Source organism: Peromyscus eremicus, chromosome 1 (genome assembly GCF_949786415.1).
Source record: "Peromyscus eremicus chromosome 1, PerEre_H2_v1, whole genome shotgun sequence".
NCBI lineage: Eukaryota > Metazoa > Chordata > Mammalia > Rodentia > Cricetidae > Peromyscus > Peromyscus eremicus.
In genome coordinates this window covers 182,554,182-182,569,192 of record NC_081416.1, presented here as the reverse complement: position 1 = coordinate 182,569,192, position 15,011 = coordinate 182,554,182, and the positions used below count along the sequence as shown (strand labels likewise).

At 40.7% G+C, this 15,011-nt stretch overlaps 1 protein-coding gene and 1 pseudogene across 1 annotated transcript in view; both read left to right on the top strand.

Moving 5' to 3' along the window:
• LOC131926824 (leukocyte immunoglobulin-like receptor subfamily B member 3) overlaps positions 1-15,011 on the top strand; it is a 44,102-nt gene that overhangs the window by 7,736 nt on the left and 21,355 nt on the right. The gene's annotated exons all lie outside the window — the stretch shown is intronic.
• On the top strand, positions 2,725-5,385 carry LOC131895556 (leukocyte immunoglobulin-like receptor subfamily B member 3; annotated as a pseudogene).

Here is a 15,011-nt window from a genome sequence, read left to right as displayed (position 1 = left end):
GTTAGGCATGGTGGAGCAAGCCTTCTATCTCAGCACTTAGGAGGTAGAGACAGGCAGGTCTCTCTGAGTCTGAGGCCAGCTGGTCTAATAGTGAGTTCTAAGTATCCAGAGCTACATAGATGAACCATGTCTCAAAAAATAAATAAATAAAATAGGGCCAGTGAGATGGCTTAGCCAGTATGGGTACTTGCCACCAAGTCTGATATCCTAAGTTCAATCAGCAGGAATTGGGGAAGGACAAAACTGACTCCCACAACTTGTTCTCTGACCTCCAGCTAAGTCCTTGGTTTCTTACCCACGTCCAATAAATAAATAAAACAATTTAAAATATAAACTAACAATCATAAATGAAAGCTGGATTAGTAGTGTAGGCCTGTAAACCCAACAAGGCTGGCCTTGCTGTCCTTCTGCCTTGGTTCCTGGTATGTACAACCATATATTCATTTTATTTTCTTAAAGGTTTATTGTGTTTTATTTATGTGTATGTATATGTGTTTGTATGTTTTTATGCCATGTGTATACCGGTGCCTATGGAGGCCAGAGTGGACATTGGAGCTAGAGTTATAGATGTTTGTGAGATACATGCTGTGGATGCTAGGAACTGAAATCAGGTCCTCAGCAAGAGCAGTGCATGCTATTAATCACAGAGCCACCTTTCCAGCCTCCCTACATTCGTTAAAAATGCAGTAATAGCAGAGCACTATGAACAATTTTATGCAAACATTAGGAGCTGTACATAAAATGGACAGATCCCTTGATTGCCCAATAAATACAAAAATCTTCGTGACTTCCCACTCATTGAACACACTGTCACTAGGAAAGTTCCCCTTTTGAAATTCTGTTTCTGGAAGCTGATGACTTTTTCCAAATGTCTCTGTATTTGAAATAAAGACATCACAAAACTAGAGGAAGAGGAAATATAGCCCAACATAGTTTATCAGACCAGAAAATTATTATTAACAAAACCTGACAAAGTAAACCTAGGAAGAAAGTTCTTTCACATCATCCTAGATGTGATCCCTAAAATATTAATGAACCAACAACCAGGGAACCTGCATGAGACTAACCTAGACCCACTGCATATATATTACAGTTGTGTATCTTGGTCTTATGAGACTCCTAACAGCGAGAACAGGGCCTATCCCTGACTCTGTTGCCTACTTTTGGGACCCATTCTTCCTACTGGATTGCCTCATCTAGCATTAATAGAAGAGGAGGTGCCTAGTCTCACTGCAATTTTATATATAATGGCTTGCTGATTTCCATGGGAGGCGCTCCATGTTCTGAAGAGAAACAGGAAGAGGAGGTTATTAATTTGAGAGTGGGAGGCATGTGAGACCTTGGTGGAACGGTAATTTGAGGGGGGACTAGTGTGCTGTGGAATGTCGTTCTGAATGCTGTGAATGTGTGTTGCTCTGATTGGTTGATAAATAAAATGCTGATTGGCCAGTAGCCAGGCAGGAAGTATAGGCAGGATAAGTAGACAAGGAGAATGCTGGGAAGAGGAAAAACAGAGTCAGGAGTCAGCAGCCAGACACAGAGGAAGCAAGATGACAAGGCAGAACTGAGAAAAGGTACCAACCCACGTGGCTAAACATAAATAAGAATTATGAGTTAAGTGTAAGACCTAGTCAGTAATAAGCCTGAGCTAATGGATGAGCAGTTATAATTAATTTAAGCTTCTGAGTGATTATTTTGTAAAGTGCTGTGGGACTGTGGGTGAGAGATTTGTCTTGACTATGGGACAGGCAAAACACAGTAAAACTTCCAACTACATTTGGCATATGAATGCGGAGCTCTCAAATTTCCATAAGGCCTAAAAAAGTTAAAAAAGGGCTTCTAAACACACAATAATGGAGCCAAAAAGAGCTTTCTACTTCATGTCTCATGTAGGTTGAGATATAGAGACACCAAAGTACAGAGACACTGTGGCTTGCAGACTGGAGCTACAGTATGGTGGGTTCACAGTGTATGGGCGTGAGTGCAGCAGGCAGATTCCTGCTACTGTACAGAGTGGCCTCTGCAAGCCATGCAGCATGGTGCATGATGGATTTACCTTTTGCTAGTACAGAAAAAAAGAGATAGAGAGCTATCTGGGCAGCACGTTGCTTCTTAGAGACATAGACACACTGCTTCCCGGAGTTGGCAGTAGGCATACATCTGCCGTGTTGGGAAGCTGAGGTGGGCAGAGTCAGCAGTCAAGGCTCTCCTGTTGGTCCTAACCAAGCAGTTCAGCAGTTTAAAATCTCTCCTGGTCAGAGAAGGATTATAGATTCACAATAAAACAGACTCAGGCCCAGCAGTGGTGGCACATGCCTTTAATCCCAGCACTTAGGAGGCAGAGCCAGCCTGGTCTACAGAACGAGATCCATGACAGGCACCAAAACTACAGAGAATCCCTGTCCTGAAAAACAAAACAAACAAACAAACAAAACAAAAACAGATTCAGATGAAATAAAACCGGAAATCGTTTACAATGTGTGTAAAATTGTACATAGGCTAGGAAGACAGAGGGATAGGAGGATAGACAGTTATGTAAAGAAATAGATAGTTTAAAAAAATAAAGTCTTTAAAGAGAAAGTAAAAGTAATACAAAAATAAGCCACATAAAGATGGAAATCACACAGACAGTCTGGATTATATAGTCTTTGGGATTTTTAACTTCAGAAAGACATTTGATAATCCAAGACCCCCTGATAGGTCTCTGATAGCACCATAGCCCAGATGACCCAATATCCAGAATGGCTTCAAGGCAATACAGAATACAGAGAATATAGCATCGCAGACTATTCCAGTCAGGACTTGACTTGGGACCCAGTGCTGGCAGGTGAGTGAGTGTCTGTGGATGTCTTCAACTTCACTTCTCATCATTCCTGCAGCCATGCCTGGGCAGTGAGGATGGAGAACAACACATGTGTGCTGCCCCTGGGGATGGCTGGAGGTTTGGAGTTAGATCTGCAATCTGAGGGTAGGTGTCCTGGATCATAGCTTCTCTTTACCTTGCACAGGCCCTACCTTAGCCTATCCTCAGGGTACAGCCAGACTCTGTGGTCTACAACCAGACTACGCTGATCTTCTTGTGTGAGGGGACAAGAGGAACCAAAGCACACAGACTCTATAAAAAGGAATACCAATAACTAAAGTGCATAGAGTTTCAACAAAATCCTAAGTACAAGGCTGAATTTTTAATCTCAAAATTAGCTGATCACCAAGCAGGACAATATTGTGGTCAGTATCAGACCCACAATGAATGGTCAAAGTTCAGTGACTTCCTGGAGCTGGTGGTGACAGGTAAGAGGACACAGAGATCCCAAGCCTCAGGATTGGCTGTCAAGAAGTGAGTCTGCTCTTCTGGGTGCCCCCTAACCTCACAGCCCTGGAGGATAATGAGGCCTGATACATTTAACTGATTCCTCCTTCTCTCCTGGGAGTCTACAGTAAACCCAGCCTGTCATCCCAGCCCAGCCCTGTGGTGACTGAAGGAGGGAATGTCACCCTCCAGTGTGACTTGTTGCAGCAATATGACAGATTCATTCTGACTAAGGAGGGCCTCAGAGGCTGTTCTGGATGCTGGACTCACAGTATAACTGCCATACTAGACAGTTCCAGGCCCTGTTTTCTGTGGGCCCTGTGACCTCCAGCCAAAGGTGGACATTCAGATGCTACAGCTTTAAGAAGAACAGACCACAGGTGTGGTCAGAACCTAGTGATCCCCTGGAGCTTCTGTTCTCAGGTGAGGAACCCCAGCCTTTCCCTAGAATGATGTTGACATGATACAGGTGCTCAGGGAAGCCTTGGTGTGTGGTGTGTGTGAGAGGCCAGGGCTCCTGAGCCCATGACACAGAGCATGGTAGAGAGTGGGACACAAGATACAGAATCCAAGGCAGATAGTGACAGCAAAGCCCAGGAGGTCCAGGACGGAGATGAATCTTTATGGGGCCTTCTGTTACTCTGGATCAGCTCATGTACCATCCACAACAGCTCGGGGAACCCCACAGAAGAGAGGGAGGAAGAGGTGCAGGAGCCAGAGCACTCGGGACATCAGGAGAACACGGCCCACATAATCAACTATGCAGGGATCATGAGGGCTCAAAGAGACTGAAACAGCAACCACAGAGCCTGCATGGGTCTGCCGTAGGCCCTCTGCACACACGCTGTGGTTGTTTACTTTGGATGTTTTGCTTTATTTTGTTTTTGAGTTTCACTGTGTAGCCCTGTCTGCCCTGGAAGTCACTCTGTAGACCAGGCTGGCCTTGAACTCACAGAGATCTGCCTGCATCTCTTTTTTCGGAGTGCTGGAATTAAAGGCGTGCACCACCACCTCCTGGCTAGCATGGTGTCTCTGTTAGAGTATAACAACAGGAGTGGGGATATATCTAACTCTTTTGCCTGAATGTGGCATCTTTTTCCTCTTACCGGATTGCCTTAACCAGCCTCAATTTGAGGGTGTGTGGCTAGTCTTATTGCATGCTGTTATGCCTTATTCAGTTAATATCACTGGAAACCTGTTCTTTCTGAAGGGAAAAAGAGGAGCAGTGGATGTAGGAGAGAGGAGTAGTGGGGAGGCTGCTGTCAGGATGTATTGTATGAGAGAAGAATAAATTAAAAAGAAAAAAGTGTCATCAGCAACTGTGACTTTCTCTGTGCTACATTCTGACAGACCAAACTTCTTCTCTCCTACTTCCTTGCAGGGACCCTCCACAAACCCACCATCAAAGCTGAGCCTGGCTTTGTGGTCACCTCAGAAAGCCCCATGGCCATCTTGTGTCAGGGGAGTCTAGATGCAGAAATATAAGTTCTGCATAAAGAGGGAAGCCAAAAACCCTGGGGTACACAGACCCCAGAGAAGCCTGAGAACAAGGCCAAGTTCTCCATCCCTTCTGTGACACAGCAACATGGGGGACAATCTCGCTGTTACTGTTACAGCTCAGCTGGATGGTCAGAGCGCAGTGACATCCCAGACATAGTGGTGACAGGTGAGGGGACAGTCAGGGTCTCAGCCCCATGATCTGGTCTCAGAAGTATTGCCTTGACAAAGCCTATCCATGAAGTACACTGTGGCTTGTGAGTCCATGTAACAGTCTGCCTCCTTCTCTCCTAGGAAACCACTACACTAAACCCTAACTGACAGCCATGCCCAGGCCTGTGGTGACCTCAGGAGGGAACAAGACTCTCAAGTGTGTCTCACAGGAGGGATATGACAAGTTCATTCTCACCAAGGAAGATCAGAAGTTCCTTAGCTCCATGAACTCACAGTTTATACACAGTATTATTCAGTACCAAGCCTTGTTCCCTATAGATCATTTTAGAGCAGACCACAGAGGGACATTCAGATATTATGGTTACTACAATCATACCCCACAGTTGTGGTCAGTACCCAAGTGAGACCCTGGAAATAAACATCTCAGGTGAGTCAGCCCCATCATTGACTAATCATTTTTTGACACCCTAAACCCTTGCTATGGAGTGAATGCCAGCAGAGAATCCTTGAGCAATGTCCACTTCTGTGGTGGTATTTTACTTGTACTGAAATGTGATTTTAATTGTATGTTAATAAATAAAGTTGCCTGGGGGTCAGAGTTATAGAGCCATAGCAAGTGCGTGGCGGTGGTGGCGCACGCCTTTAAGGACCTGGAGGGCGGTACATACAGGCAATGACAAGGCAGTCACTTGTTTAGTTTACAACCAATGAGAAGGCAGAACATCTAGAGTATTTAAAGACGTACATACAGGAAGTAGGCCTCTTTTTCAGAGAGCTCTCTTGGCTGAAGCAGGATAGCTGAAGCAGGAAGGGTAAGGCTCTTAGTTCTGACCTCTTGGCTTTCTTCTCTGAATCGGCTCTGTGTTTCTTATTTAATAAGACGGTTGGTTACATCTACATTTGGCGCCCAACGTGATAAGAATCCATTAAAACCGCTTAACTTGGCTTGGCGGCAGGTCTGGTTTCCCGCCAGGGCGGCCGGCTCCCTAGCCTGGGCCCAGGTCGGCTTGGCCTCAGGCCGGACCAACCTTGAGCTACTTGCTTAAAGCCAGTGTTACAAACAACTCAGGCCTGCCCTGCCGAACAGGGCCCCTGCCTGTAAAACCAACGCACGTGGTTGGAGCTTAAGGTAGCCAGAGCCAAGGCTTGACTAGGCTCAAGCGGGAACACGTGGCTGGATTCAAGCTCTTAGGCAGAACTTGTGGCTACGCTTGCTTGCTCTCTCTCTCTCTCTCTCTCTCTCTCTCTCTCTCTCTCTTTCTCTGGACTCGCACCTCGGACACTAGGTGGCTGTTTGAAATTCCCTCGGATTGGTACTGTTCTACAAGGACTTGGTAAGTCACTTAACATATCAGATATTTTCAAGAAAATTATTTAAAAGAAAAAAAAATTTTTTCCACATTAAAAAAAAAATGGGTTTTCTGTGTACATTGGAAGAAAATTTGTTTGCACTTTTAGACAGTCTGACAATGGAACAGCTATATGAGAAGATTACTGTTGATCGAATTATGCATTTTATTACTATGTTTATCCTCATTTTACTATTTAAAAAGATAGTCAATTTAAGTGCCAGGATGACAGCTTTAGAAAAACCTATTAAACCTGTAAAAACTCAGACAGAAGAAACTAACAGTGAAGCTGCTTCAAGATTGGATCATAGGGTTACAGAAAGAAAGCCTGTTTTCACACAGTCACCCTTAGTTTGTCCAGTAACCGTACAGCAGTCTCCTGATCAAATGACTACACAAAATATTTGGGCTCCAATTGATATGATAGATTTACGAAGGTTTAAGGAGGCAATAGTATCTTATGGTATGCATTCCCCATATGTAAAGCAAATGTTAAACTCTTGGTCAACATATAATAGGATTGTACCACAGGACTGGCGGGAGCTGGCACAAGGTGTTCTTGAACCCAGTCAAAGGCTTCAGTGGCTAACTTGGTTCAAGGACGAAGCTAAAAACATAGAAAAGCAGTGGAGGGATAAAGGAATACAAGTCTGCCAGGATCAGCTTATTGGAGAAGGTCAATATGCTTCAGCACAAACACAATGTTTATATGATGTCCAAACCCTAATTTTATGTCGAACAGCAGCCTTGAATGCATGGGACAGAGTTGAGGAACCAGGAAAAAAAACTGAGTCATTTACAAAGGTTGTACAAGGCCCAAAAGAATCTTTCACAGATTTTTTACAAAGACTGGCTTCAGCAGTAAAGAGAATGGTCCCGGATTCAGAAGCTAGTAAGATAATAATTGAATCTTTGGCCTTTGAGAATGTGAATGCAGCATGCAAAACAATAATCAGGCCGTTAAAGGCAAGATCTGCACCTTTGGAAGATTGGATTAGAGATACGGTTAATGTTGAAGCTCATGAGCATGATGATACATGGGTAGGAGAAGCAATTTCAAAAGGTTTGAGGAATGTTAGATGTTTTGGATGTGGAAAGCAAGGACATTTGAAAAGGGACTGTAAACAGGTCATTCCTAGAAACAATGTTTCTTCAAGGAACAATGGCAACAGAAAGCCCCTTCCTTCTGGAGTATGCAGAAGGTGTGGTAAGGGAAAACACTGGACCAATGAATGTAGATCAACAAGGGACAGACAGGGTAATCCTCTGCCTCAGTCTTCGGGAAACTCCCAGAGGGGCCTCATGCAGGCCCCAATAGCAAATCCAGTTCAAACCTTTCCTGCAGTCGTAGAGGAAACCCCTACCCAGAGCAATTAAATAACCAAATACCTATTGGAATAAGTCATGCTGGTCAGGATGATGAAACAGATAGAATAGAAAATTCAGGAGCAAATATAAAGAAAATTTTTTGGCAAACTTTTATTAATGAACAAAGACCAAAATTATCGATAAAAATAAATGGTGTTTTGTTGTCTGGTCTGGTAGACACAGGTGCGGACATTACCATAATTGCACCAGAATTTTGGCATCCAACTTGGCCTCTTCAGGAGGTAAATGTTCAACTGTTAGGAATTGGGACATTATCTCAGGTGAAACAGAGTGCAAGATGGCTCGAGTGTATAGGTCCAGAAGGACAGAGAGGAAAATTGAAACCATATGTAGCTAACATAGCTATGAACTTGTGGGGTCGAGACTTGTTGCAACAATGGAATACTCAGATTAACATCCCTCCAATCTCAGAAACAAATCATAAATTAGCACATGTTTCTGAGAGAAATATTAGAAGGCATTATTCTGAGTGGTCACCAGCCATCCATATTATACAAGAACAGGGCACAACAACTGATGATCTTCCAAAGACACCAACAGCTCTACCTTTAAAATGGTTAACAGACAAGCCTGTATGGGTCCAGCAATGGCCTTTAACAACAGAGAAACTCCAGGCTTTAGAAGAGCTGGTAGAAGAACAGTTAAATGCTCAGCATATTGAGGAATCAACCAGCCCTTGGAATTCTCCTGTATTTGTTATTAAAAAGAAATCTGGTAAATGGAGAATGGTAACAGACCTTAGAGCAATTAACAAAGTAATTCAGCCAATGGGCTCTCTACAATCTGGAATTCCTCTGCCTACTCTGTTACCAAAAGGATGGCCTCTCATAGTTATTGATTTAAAAGACTGTTTCTTTTCAATACCGTTACAAGAAAAAGACAGAGAAAGATTTGCTTTCACAGTGCCTACTTATAATAATTCTCAACCGGTTAAAAGATTTCAATGGAGGGTCCTCCCACAGGGAATGTTGAATAGCCCAACTCTGTGCCAATATTTTGTACAATAGCCATTGGAAGTGATACGTAAAAAATTTCCTAAATCTATAATTTATCATTATATGGATGATATTTTACTAGCTGACTCAAATGCAGATACTTTAGAAAGAATATTTGAAGACGTAAAGAAAATTTTGCCTTGCTGGGGATTACAAATTGCTCCTGAAAAGATACAAAGAGGAGATTCTATTAATTATTTAGGATATAAAATAGAGCTACAAAAAATTAGACCCCAAAAGGTGCAAATTAGGAGAGATCGACTACAGACTCTTAATGACTTTCAAAGATTATTTGGAAATATTTCTCATCTACGAACTATTGTTGGGGTAAAAAATGATGAACTGCATAATTTGTTCAAAACCTTAGAAGGTGACAAGGACCTAAATAGTCCAAGAGAGTTATCACCTGAAGCTGAGAAAGAATTGGCCTTGGTAGAAAAGAAAGTACATGAAGGGCATATCGATCGTATTGATCCAAAGCTGGATTGCATTTTGGTTATTTTACCTTCTAGGCATTCTCCTACAGGAATATTAATGCAGAGGGAAGATATCATATTAGAGTGGATATTTTTACCAAATAAACCAAACAAAAAATTAAAAACTTATATGGAAAAAATCTCTGACTTGATTTGGAAAGGAAAATTGAGACTTCGTCAATTAGCAGGAATAGACCCAGCAGAAATTGTCGTACCTTTAACTAAGGAGGACATTGAAAAATTATGGACAGAAAGTGAACCTTGGCAAAGAGCTTGCAGTAATTTTTTGGGAGAAATTAACAGCAAATATCCCAAAAGCGATAGAATTGATCTTATAAAGAGAGCTGATTGGATCTTGCCTCGAATTGTACGGGTAAAGCCCGTATCTGGAGTTCGTACATTTTATACAGATGCCAACAAACAAGGAAAGGCAGGTTACAAATCAGAAAATTTAAGTAAAGTGGTTCAAAGTCCTTATAATTCAGTTCAAAAATCAGAATTATATGCTATTCTGTTGGTATTAATGGATTTTTCAGAACCTCTCAACATAGTAACTGACTCCGTATGCTGAAAGAGTAGTATTACATATTGAGACTGCAGAATTTATCCCTGATGCTTCAGAATTAACTTCATTATTTATTCAATTACAAGATACAATCAGGAAAAGGAGTCATCCTTTATATATAACTCACATTCGATCCCATACTGGTCTGCCAGGCCCTCTAGCACAAGGCAATGATGAAATTGATAAGTTATTAATAGGAAATGTGCTGGAGGCCTCAGAATGTCATAAAAAACATCATGTCAATAGTAAAGGTTTAAAAAAGGACTTTTCCATAACCTGGCAACAAGCCAAAGAAATAGTAAAGAAATGTCCTACTTGTTCCTTCTACAATCAAACACCATTACCAGCAGGATGTAACCCAAAGGGTACTCAAAGGAATGAAATCTGGCAGATGGACGTGTTTCACTTTGCAGAATTTGGAAAACTGAAATATGTACACCACACTATCGATACTTATTCAGGATTTCAGTGGGCAACTGCTTTGAGTTCTGAAAAAGCTGATTCTGTAATCACTCATTTGCTAGAAGTTATGGCCATCATGGGTATACCTGCACAAATCAAAACTGATAATGCTCCATCATATGTCTCTGTTAAAATGAAATAGTTTTTTGCTTATTACAATATAAAGCATATTACAGGCATACCACATAATTCTACAGGTCAAGCAGTTATAGAAAGATCAAACAGAACTCTAAAGGATATGCTAAATAAACAGAAAGGGGCAACAAAAACCCCCAGAAATAGACTGCATAATGCTCTATTAACTTTGAATTTTCTTAATGCCAATGAGAAAGGAACAACAGCTGCAGAGAGACATTGGATAATAGAAAAAACTACAGAATTAAATCAGCCTATATATTTTAAGGATGTGCTGACCTCAGAATGGAAACCAGGGTATGTGTTACATTGGGGACGAGGTTTTGCTTTTGTTTCTACAGGAGAAGATAAGTTGTGGGTACCATCAAAATTGATAAAGGTTCGATTTGAACAAGAGAAACCTCTTAATTAGAGGAGGTGATAGCTCATCAACCAACATGAACATCCAATTTAAACTAACTTATACCAGTAACACATGTCTTTTCATTTAATCAGATAATAACTTGCCAAAAAGGAACATCCCCAAAATTAGTCTTGGGGAAAGGTTTTTGTTTTTGTCTTTTAGGAGAATGAAGGTTAAGGAATCTGAAGAACACTGGACAAATAAGACAACTGAAGAAAAGGGACAAATCATCTATCCCAGGAAGCAGAGTGAAATGGCGTATGGGTATATATTATCTAAAAAAATTTTATGTCTTCCTAAATGTTTGTTTCTGCTTTTCTCTAAAGATTTAACACTATTGGTCTTCTAATAGTCCCAGTCCAATTAAAATTTAAAGCTGACTTTGGAGTTGGAGAATGGCTCTCTCCTTCTTTAAACTCAAGCATGTTGTTAAAAGGAAAATGCAAACTCCCTGTATCATGCCAGAATAAAAGAGCCATCTTCTGCTATGAGACAGGAGAAAAGCCAAATTAATTAAGGGACTATTCTATTACTAATCTCAACTCTTTGATTCTATTCTGATTCTTTAAACTTTTCTTAAAGTATAAATTTTATATCAAAACTTACAAGATTAATATATATAGATATATAGATATATAGATATATATACATTTTAAACTTTGCTAAGATATGAATGGTCATATAGAGTACTGATTAATTCTAAAAAAAAGGCTTCAATTAGCTGCATATATATGTCTTTGTGTTCGAGTCTCTTATCAGTTTTCTGCAGGAATTCACGGCCAGGCCTAACACCAACTGAAGTCTCCAGGAAGAAGTTGGGGCCCCACAACAACAACAATTCCACGTGGACAATAATAACATCACTAAGCTGACAAACATCATCTACAGATCAGCTTTGAACTACAAGGTGCTCAGAGCAATTTTGAGATGACTAGCTGAGATGATCCAGTCTCAAAGACTACTTGAATAAGGACTTGAGATAAACCCTGAACTTTGGCATTATACACAGAATGGATAATGAAGAATATAGTTACCTTTCCTAGAATTTGACAATTAACCTAAAATTTTTCTTTCAGGATAAAGATAACTTCGCCCATACCCAGCAGGAAGCAATTTTAAGAATACGACGCCCACATTCCCAAAGAGGTGGTGTGGGGTGGGTGGTTTTTTGGTCTTTTTAATGGGTTTTGGGTCTGGGATAATTTTCATTGTTTAGGGGGGTTGGTTACAAGTTGTTGTCAAGGGTTAGGAAAAAGACTAAGCAGATTAGATTTAAGGTTCTTATTTAAAAAAAAAGAGAGAGAAAGAAAGAAGAAGAAAAAGACAATTACTAGTTTTAAATACTTTACATTGGATTGGATTGTTTTATATTGTATACAAATTATATATATTGAAATTGATATTGTTAGAAAATGCTATATGTATATTTCTAATTGTACTTATATCGTTCATTTAACAATGCAATTTTCTGATCCTTGAATGTTATTATTACCATTAGGATATAAAGAAATGATAATTAGTAGTTAGACATTACAATAGAACTTGTAGTCATATTAGATAAGTTTTAAAAATTGAGCAGATATATTTTAGATAGGTCATCTTCAAACCCTTCAGAGATCTACAGAATATGGCATTTAAAATGTTTTAATAACTTAGAAAATTTTTCTTTTTTGTTATGACTATGAGACATGTCGGCTCCTGGCAGTACCAATCTACTTCAGAGAAAATATGGGCATTGAAGAAACTGCGTATGGAGTTAGCTTTCATTGTGGCAAAAGTTAGCCACTGGACAACAAAGTATCCTCGAATCAACTGATGACAAAATGGACAGACAGGACAGGAAACAAAGGACTACTGATTCTTGCCTAAACAAGTGTGGTTATGGCTTTATCAAAAGACATCTTCTGAGGCCAGGACAATATGGCACCATCCCTGACGTGGCCTTCGCAACTCGGAAAAGGTACAGTGCCCTTTTCTTCGAAGGCAGCTGAACAGGCAGTGGGCCGATGGCTTCTGATGTGCTATGGAACAGCAGCTGAAACAGTTATTCTTGAAGAGTAACTAAGCTCACGCCTCTCAATAGTAGGCTGGCATTTGATAGAGAAATGTGGAGAAGAACAGGATGCTGAGATGAAGCCATATGTACACAGCCAAGAAGAATGGAGAGCTGAACTAAAAAAACCATCAACATTTTCCAGAATTTAAAATCCTGAATCATGACATGACATTAGTGGAATTCAGGTGTTTCTGGTGCATGGACTGCTCTCAACCAATGTGAGGTTGAACTGTTGACCTTGTGTACATCCTACTTCACAAATGAGTCTGTCAGATATGCTAAGCCTATATAGGCTGAAGATGATGCCCCAGCATTGCGGAGAAACCTCAGGTGACTGTCCAGGCAGTTGGCTGTTTCTGTCAACTCACAAATTTTTTGGAAGTTGCTTGCATGCACTTTCTGTTTTTATTTTTGTTAGCTAATATTATTTCCTTCTTGGGTCTCTGAGGGAGTTGAAGATTAGTTAGTTATAGTTGAAGGTTAGTTAGTTGAAGATTAATTAGGATAGAAAGTGAATTAGATACATTTTGGACTTAACAAAATAGGATAATGAAATTATCATCTCTGAATTTGTCAAATACAAATGGACTAGACATTGTTTAGACATTTATTATTTGTATATATTGTATATAGTTATTATACTTTTGTATATAGTTTTTCTTTTGTTAGTTATAACCTTTTTCTTTTTTTTCTTTTTATTAAAATAGAAAAGGGGAAATGTGGTGGTATTTTACTTGTACTGAAATGTGATTTTAATTGTATGTTAATAAATAAAGTTGCCTGGGGGTCAGAGTTATAGAGCCATAGCAAGTGCGTGGCGGTGGTGGCGCACGCCTTTAAGGACCTGGAGGGCGGTACATACAGGCAATGACAAGGCAGTCACTTGTTTAGTTTACAACCAATGAGAAGGCAGAACATCTAGAGTATTTAAAGACGTACATACAGGAAGTAGGCCTCTTTTTCGGAGAGCTCTCTTGGCTGAAGCAGGATAGCTGAAGCAGGAAGGGTAAGGCTCTTAGTTCTGACCTCTTGGCTTTCTTCTCTGAATCGGCTCTGTGTTTCTTATTTAATAAGACGGTTGGTTACATCTACACACTTCATTCTATATTGCAATACCGGTTTGGGGTAGACTGCATGAGGATCTTGGGGAGGTTATAGAGCCTCCTCCTATACCTAAGTCAGCAAACTGCTGGGATCAGGGAATGGAACTGACCATGTCAGGAGTCTCAAACTTTGCTTCCATGTGTTGTCTTCTGAGAGGGTAGCATCAGGTTCTGATTTCTCTTAGCATCATTAATCATGAAAGTCCCACCACAGACATGATCAAAACACATCATCAGTGAGGTTCTTGATTTCCCAAGTGACTTTAGTCTACTTCAAGATGACAAAAACTAATCATTCCACTCTCCCACTCCAATTCATACCCTCAGAAATAAGAATCAGTATATGAACCCTTCCATGTCACAGGACTACTTGATTCTCACACTAACCCTGAAAGAGAGGTCATTGCCCTCATTATGCACCAAAGAATAGTAGAGGGAGATTATTACCAGCTCCAGTTTGAAAGTCTGCAAATGATATTCCTGCACATTACAGAGCAGCCAGAGAATATGCTCCCCTGAGCATTAGTGCTGTGGGAACTGAGAAAGGATCTGCAGTGTTGTATCAGAAACTGTGGCCCAGATTGAAAAGAAATAGAGAGAAAAACCCAGTGAGGTTTTGAAGAAAAGGAAGTAGTAGGAGGGGCTTCCTGTGACAAAATGAAGAAGTTAGAGGAATAAGAAACTTATCAGTTACAAAACACAAGCCCTGGCAAAGAGGGAAGTCAGCTTCCCCAATGAATCTTCTATGACTTGCATAACTCTTTCTGTATCTTCTCTGTCACTATCTGTGATGGCCACATTTGATACTCCAATCAACCTCTGCAGTAAAGGTCCTTCCTCAGTTTCTCCATCCTTCCATTCTCATTCTGATGCTAACCTCAAACAGCCCCAAACTTAACTGTTTCTGCTACTGTCTCCTGGACATCAGCACAGCTCCAGTTCTGTGAAGACTCAAGATAACTGTATATCTTCTTGATCCATCCACCTTCAGAAGCACTCCAGGCTCCTGTCCCCACTTCATCTAATCCTTTAAACAACTCAGCCCATCTTTAATCATTTTACTCTGGTTCCTACCCTCATCAATGCTGACTCTTTCA